This window comes from Apium graveolens, chromosome 4 (assembly GCF_009905375.1).
Source record: "Apium graveolens cultivar Ventura chromosome 4, ASM990537v1, whole genome shotgun sequence".
Lineage (NCBI taxonomy): Eukaryota > Viridiplantae > Streptophyta > Magnoliopsida > Apiales > Apiaceae > Apium > Apium graveolens.
The window spans coordinates 167,072,393-167,080,415 of record NC_133650.1 but is presented as its reverse complement, the minus strand read 5'-3'; the positions used below and the strand labels follow the sequence as shown (position 1 = coordinate 167,080,415).

The window sequence follows — 8,023 nt, the reverse complement described above, 5'->3', positions numbered from 1 at the left end:
AAAGTAGATGCATCACCTAAAAAGCATACCTCAAGTGTTTAGGCAATGGTTTAAGCTCCAAAGTAGGTGCTTCCTCAATAGATGGTTTGAGCTTTCCTTCAGCATTCTTGAGATCAGAATTACCCAGAGATTCAAATGGCATGTCTAACTTTCGTCTCCAAAGAGAAGCATTTAGATATTGTAGTTGCTCATTGCCATCCTCATCGTCACTGTCAAAGTCCCCCACCAAGGCTTTCTCTAAGGCATCAGATATTAGCATATGATCAAGTTCTGAAATGACCGCAGAATCAATTAAATCCACCTTAAAGCACTCCTCGTCTTCTGTAGGGAATTTCATCGCCTTGAATACATTGAATGTCACAACCTGATCCTGCACCCTCATAGTAAGTTCACCCTTCTACACATCTATCAAGGTACGGCCTATAGCCAAGAAAGGTCTTCCCAAGATTATGGGAATCTTCTTATCTTCCTCGAAATCCAAAATGACAAAGTCTGCAGGGAAGAAGAGCTTATCCACCTTTACTAACACATCCTCCACTATGCCTCGTGGATATGTAATAAAATGATCAGCAAATTGTAGAGACATATAGGTGGGCTTTGGATCAGGCAAATTCAAGTTTTTGAAGATAGACAACGGCATCAGATTGATGCTTGCTCCCAAATCGCACAGGCATTTATCAAAAGACAACTTGCCAATGGTGTAAGGAATGGTGAAGCTACCTGGATCTTTAAGCTTTGGAGGTAATTTTTGTTGCAGCACAACACTGTACTCTTCCGTTAGAGCAACGGTCTCAAGGTCATCCAGTTTCACCTTCCTTGAAAGAATACTCTTCATGAATTTTGCATAACTAGGCATTTGCTCCAGAGCCTCAGCGAAAGGTATGTTGATGTGAAGTTTCTTGAACACCTCCAGAAACTTACCGAACTGCTTATCCAGCTTTTATTGTTGCAATCTTTTAGGGAAAGGTGGTGGAGGATAGAGCTGTTTCTACCCTGTATTACCCTCAGACAGAGTGTGTTCAATAGTAGTCTTCCTTTATTCCGCCGCTTTCTCCTTTTGCTTCTCTTCTTCATAAACAACTTCAGCTTCTCCGTCTTTCACTTTTTCAGCATCAGCAACTTTTCCAGACCTTAAGGTAATAGCCTTGACTTGCTCTTTAGCTTCCTTCCTGCCTGGCATTTTAGTATCGCTGGGAAGTGTGCCAGGTTGACGATTGAGCACTGCATTGGCTATTTGACCGATTTGATTTTCCAAGCTCTTGATAGAAACAACCTGACTTTTTCACAACAGCTTGAGCTCCTCGAAATCAGCACTGGAAGGTGGAGCAGCACCTCCTTGTTGAGGATATGATTGCCTTTGAGCGTAATACTGTGTTTGCTGGAATCCAGGTGGATTAAACTGTTTACTTACGCCTTGCTGATATGGTTGCTGAATAGCATTCTGATTATTGCTCCAGCTGAAATTGGGATGATTTCTATTGTTAGGATGATAAGTAGCTGGCACAGGCTGCTGCGGTTGCTGATAATTGTTCACATACTGAACAAATTCATTAACAAGAGAACACTGATCCGTAGCATGAGAACCTGCACAAAGCTCACAGACCATAGCTATCTAATTGACTCTATAGGTGGCTAAAGAATCGATCTTCAAAGACAGCGCTTGGAGCTGCGCTGCAATAGCTGTAGCTGCATCAACTTCCAGAATACCTGCTACCTTTCCAGGCATCATCCTTTGAGTTGGGTTTTGATGCTCATTTGTAGCCATAGTTTTAATAAGATTATAAGCCTCAGTATAGCTTTTGGCCCACAAGGCGCCTCCAGCTGCTGCATCGAGCATGGGCTGAGATTGGGCCCCCAAACCATTATAGAAACCAGTGATCACCATCCAATCAGGAATACTATGATGTGGACACTTTCTGAACATCTCCTTGTAGCGCTCTCAAGCTTCGCACATAGATTCTGTTGGTTGCTGCGCAAACTGAGTAAGAGCAATCCTCATAGTTGTAGTCTTCGCCATTGGATAGAACTTCAATAGAAACTTTTGCGCAAGATCTTGCCAAGTAGTGATGGACCCAGCTGGTTAGGAATGTAACCAGTCCTTAGCTTTATCCCTCAGAGAGAATGGGAAAAGCCTCAGCTTGATAGCCTCATCAGTCACACCATTATATTTGAAAGTACTACAGATCTCGAAAAAATTCCTGATGTGCATGTTGGGGTCTTTAGTCGCAGCACCTCCGAAAGAAACAGAATTCTGCACCATCTGAATAGTGCCCGACTTGATTTCAAAAGTGTTAGCCTGAATAGCCGGATGAAGGATGCTTGACTGAATGTCATCAATTTTAGGTCGAGAAAAGTCCATAAGAGCTGGATCTGCCAGAACTATAAGATCACCCATGATTACTGGTTCTTTCTGCTCACTCTCTTTATCCGAATTTTCAAAATCTATCTTCTCCGGAATATTAAGAACTGAGTCCGTCTCCTCAGCCGTATCTAAAGTCCTCTTCCGAGTACGAGAACGTGTTTGCATAAACGCTTGCTAAAGTACCTGAAATACAACCGGAAACAATAAGTAACACGTCTTAATCAATGAGTCCTAATGACCACTGATGGTAAGTACATAAACTAAACAAACACGCCGAGTCCCCGGCAGCGGCGCCAAAAACTTGTTAGGCGGAAAACATGCGTTAATATTCACGTAAGTATACGTGTTCGCAAGTAATATAGAATACTTTCTAGTTCGTTCCCACAGAGACACAGACTAATTTTGTTCAATTAACACTTACTCACCAATGTATGATTACTTCTCAATGTCAAGACAATAACACTTAGATTTTATTAACTAATTATTAACTATAATTAACTACGAGAATTAAACACTTAATTGACACTTGAATTAACAATATTAAACACACAAGAGATCATAACTTCATTACTACTTCCTTCAATAGTTATTGTTATTACCCTTAGCATGTAACGGTGATGATATTAATCGAACAACACGAAACTGATAAAAGCCAACTTTCGTTGTACTAATACCATTCTACCAAACATCCACAATTAAGATAGAAGTTGAATAGGCATCAATTATGTTGAGAACCTATATGTCTACATAATTTGACAACATAATGATTTAAGCACAAGTTATTCCTTATGATTATACAGGGCAAGTAAAACGGTTAGAGTTACTCACTAATCATGCATACACATACATGAACCTATGCTAGTATGGCAAGTTCTAAACCTCAAGATCCACTATCGCTTCACAAGAGATTAACACCCTATCTTATATTTTTGCGACGCGCATAAGACGAATAAGCGCAACTTATGCTAGATATCATACAATCATCACACACTAAGGTATTAACTAACTAAAGAATTCCATAGTAAATCTGTTACGACCCCATGATCATGATTAGCCCATAATAGAACTCATCATCACCATGGGTTCATGTGAAAACATGATAATAACACACAAGAATAACTAATAAAAATACTTATTAAAACCAGAGTACGTCATAAGAGTAATAAGGTTCAAAGTAAAGAAAACTAGAATCCACCGATACAACGAATAAAAGAATTACAAGAAAATATATGCTTCCTTTTCTTCGTTGCGCTGTACTAAAACGGTCTTTTTCCTTCTCTCCTTGCTCCTTGATTGATACCACGATTCATATGTGAAACGTCTCTGAAAATTACTTATATAAAAGCCCCACAAGTCCCAACTATCTCAGAAGTTAGAAGTCCAACAGAATCAGGAGTCTAAAAATCAGTATTTAATTTTACGCCTCTGAGCGGCCGCCCAGCAATCCTGAGCGGGCGACCAGCTTCCTGAGCGGCCGCCCAGCCAGGCTGAGCGGGCGCCCAACACCTTACTGGAAAAATGCTTATTTTTCTCCCGTTTTGTGCTGCGTTCTGCTCCTCACTTTCCACTTGCAATGCCAAGCACTTCCTTAGGCTTATTCCTGATGAAATCTCCCCTCAAACACAAGTAATACCCTAAAATGCACAAACACTAGAAAAATGCTTCAAATACACAAAATACACAAAATACACTAGAAAGACATCAATTCAAGCCATTATAAGACGTTCTAAGTGGTATAAAATGCCACTTATCACCGGGTAGAAAACCAAAACAATAACCGGGTATACAGAAAATAGAAAACAACTAAAGAAAACAACGAGAAAATATACACTCAAATTTGAAAAGAGTCTTGTGATTTAAGAACATATCCTGGGTAAGCTGATGCCCGCTTGTTAAATCACACAACACTGTAGAAGGGGTTTGAATATAGTGTAGAATACAATCAAATTGATTTAGAACACAAGTAACAGAAAACAGATGTATTCGATATAATAAACTCTGTTACAATGGAACTGTTCTCTCTCAGTGATGAACAAATATCACGAGAGCTGCTAGGTTATAATGTATGATCTTCTCGATGATTGTAACACATATAGTGTAAACCTATGTCTCTGTTTATATAGACACACAGTTACAAGATAACTTCTAATTGATATGGAATATAATTTTATCTCCTAAAATATATCAATCAGATATCTTATACAATTCTTCTAGTCCTCTAACTCTTTCCATGCATATCTTCTTCTGTATTATTCTCGATCTTCTTTCCTGTAAATCAGCTTCCTTCCTTAACTGTTAGTCCTCCAGTACTTAAGTTCTGATATCCATCTTCTGATATTATCTTCTGATAATCTAAGTCCTGATATTCTTAAGTCTTGACTTCCAGTAAGTCCTGATTCCAGTAAAAACTGATATTTCCTGTTTGTTAATATCTAAAAACTAAACATCAAACATATTAGACATGACATCTCAAATATATCCAACAATCTCTCCCAACTTGTAAATTATGCAAGAATGTACAAGTTAATAGATTTGATGTTGTCAAAAACATTTAATTTCAAATATAATAAGAGTTTAATAAGACTATTAAATATAACTTACAAAACATCCAGCTTTACCAACATCACCGAATCAATCTGAATCCATAATAAATTTGGAAGCTTCCAATTCTACATTGAGAAAAGCACTTTTCTCATCCATTTGAAAGACTTTAAACTTCTTATGAGCAGCATAAGCCAAAAAGATCCTTATGGCTTCTAATCTAGCAACTGGTGCAAATGTTTCATCATAATCAATACCCTCTTGTTGAGAGTAGCCTTTAGCAACCAGTCTTGCCTTATTCCTTGTAATTATGCCATCACTGTCAGTTTTATTTCTGAATACCCATTTTGTTCCTACAACAGATCTATTCTTTGGTCTCGGCACAAGGGTCCAGACTTTATTTCTTTCAAATTCATTTAACTCTTCATGCATTGCTTGCACCCAATCAGCATCTTGAAGAGCTTCTTCCACTTTCTTTGGTTCAGTCTGAGATGGAAAAGAATGATAGAGACATTCATTTGAAGTTGCAGTTCTAGTTTTGACACCTGCTTCAGGATCTCCAATGATTAAATCAGGTGTGTGTGCTTTAGTCCATTTCCTTGCAGATGGAAGTTGATCTCTAGAACTTGATCCTACCCCATGATCCATACTGTCTCCATTAGCATTTTCTGATACTCCCCCTGTAGTTATGCTCTCTGAGACTTCAGAATTTGAGTTTAATTTTTCAGGAGTTGAAGAAATAGAGCTTTCAGAATTATCAGTACTTGGCTCATCAGAATTAGATGAATCAGAACTTGAAGAGTCAGTGACAGGTTCTGATGCTTCTCGAGAGTCTTGAGATGTGGTAGGATCTTTAGCTTGCTCCCCCTGGACAGGTGCATTTTCCTTTGGAGTTGTTACTAGAGTTTTAATACATCAGAACTTAATCCATTAGAACTTACAGGATCAGGATTTAAGTCATCAGAATTTCCAGAATCAGAATTTAGATCTTCATTCTCAAATCTCAGCTGATCATGATCATCGAAATCTTCAAGTACAGTAACCTTCTTATCATCAAAAGAGACATTGATAGATTCCATGACAACCCTTGTTCTTAAATTGTAGAGTCTGAAGGCTTTTGTGGAAAGTGGATATCCAACAAAGATTCATTCATCAGCTTTTAGATCAAATTTTGACAGCTGTTCAGGATGAGTCTTAAGAACAAAACACTTGCAACCAAATACATGAAAGTATTTCAGATTTGGCTTCTTTTTCTTCACCATCTCATATGGTGTTTTTCCATGCTTGTTTATGAGTGTAGCATTTTGAGTAAAACAAGCAGTCTGTACAGCTTCAACCCAAAAATAGGTTGGCAACTTTGCTTCATCAAGCATAGTTTGTGCAGCTTCAATCAGAGTCTTGTTCTTTCTTTCTACAACTCCATTTTGCTGTTGACTTCCAGGTGCAGAAAATTTTTGCTTGATTCCATGCTCTTTGCAGAACTCTTCCATAATCGAATTCTTGAACTCAGTGCCATTATCACTCATTATTTTAACAAAATCTTTGACCAACCTATCCAGCTGTCTGACATGATCAGTTAGAGTAAATGCAGTTTCATTCTTCTTGTGCAAGAAGTACACCCAAGTGTACCTTGTGAACTCATCCACTATAACCATAACATATTTCTTCTTTGCAATATACATGACATTGACTGGACTAAATAGATCAACATGCAGTAGGTGATAAGGCTCAAGAATTGATGACTCGGTTTTGCTCTTGAAAGAAGATTTTCTTTGTTTTGCCTTCTGACATGAATCACAAAGGCCATCAGGAGCAATTACTGTTTTTGGCAGTCCTCTCACAAGATCTTTCTTTACAAGCTCATTTATATTGTTGAAATTTAAATGAGAGAGTTTCTTGTGCCAATTCCAGCTTTCTTCAATTGATGCTCTACTTAACAGACAGATAGCAGAACCATCAGTACTTGTTGAAAGTCTGGCTTCATAAATGTTACCATGCATGTAACCTTTCAGAACCACTTTGCCTGTAGAATTACTTATAACTTCACAGTGTTCTTCAAAGAAATCCACATAATAACCTCTGTCACAGATTTGACTTATACTCAACAGATTGTGTTTAAGTCCTGAGACTAGAGCTACTGATTCAATGATGACATTCCCAAGATTGATCTTGCCATATCCCAGAGTTTTTCTAATGTTGCCATCTCCATAAGAAACTCATGGGCTAGCTTTCTCCACAAAGTCTGATAGCAGGGCTTTATTTCCAGTCATATGTCCTGAACATCCACTATCCATAACTAGGATGTTCTTCGTGTTGCCCTGCAATCACAAAGACCACTAATGGTTAGTTTTAAGGACCCGGACTTTCTTGGATCCTTTGGCCTTATTAAGTTTGTTAACATTTGCAGCCGATTTAACATCAGAGTTTATGCTAACATTTTTCTTATCAGATTTTACAGTATCAGACTTTGCATCATACTTTACACTAGAAGTAATTAAAGCAACTTTTTCAAAGAAGGTTTTATCTGATAATAATCATAGTACAAACTATGATATTCCTTACAAGTATAAATGGAATGCCATATACTACCACAATGAAAACAAGGATTTTGTGGCTTAAACCTAACAGACTGACTCTTAACTCCCGACTTAGGAGGTAAAAAGTTTATATTCTTATTTTTCTTGCAAAAAGAAGCAAGATGATTAGAGTTTCCACAGTTATAGCATTTCTTTCTAGGAGCATTAGGAACAGGCATATAATTGTTGCTTTTATTCACACCTTCATTTCCATTCCTATTTTTCCTAGCTTCCTTTACCTTGTTCACACTGGTAATTTCTTTCAGCTTATGTTTATGCTACTTCTTTGTCATTAAGCCTATGTTAACTTCAGTTGGTTTATCCTGTTCTAATTTGTCAGAAGTTGACTCTGTTATCACTTCTGTCTCAATATCTTTCTTCTTTTCAGAATCAGACTTTATAGTTTTAGCTATAAATTTAACAGGATTTACCTTTGGCTTAGTAGTCTGTTTAAAAATAATTGGCTTAATTTGTTCAGTTCCTTTTTCACTTTTATCATCTCCATAACTTAAGCCTTCTTTCCAGTTTCCACTACTTAGTATAT

General features: G+C 37.6%; 1 non-coding gene across 1 annotated transcript; it reads left to right on the top strand.

Annotated features, from left to right (window-relative positions):
• Nucleotides 1-1,895: 1,895 nt before the first annotated feature.
• Nucleotides 1,896-2,002, top strand: LOC141722657 (small nucleolar RNA R71). The gene has a single exon (XR_012575664.1). It is a non-coding gene; the product is annotated as a small nucleolar RNA R71 (small nucleolar RNA).
• The last annotated feature ends 6,021 nt before the right edge of the window (nucleotides 2,003-8,023 follow it).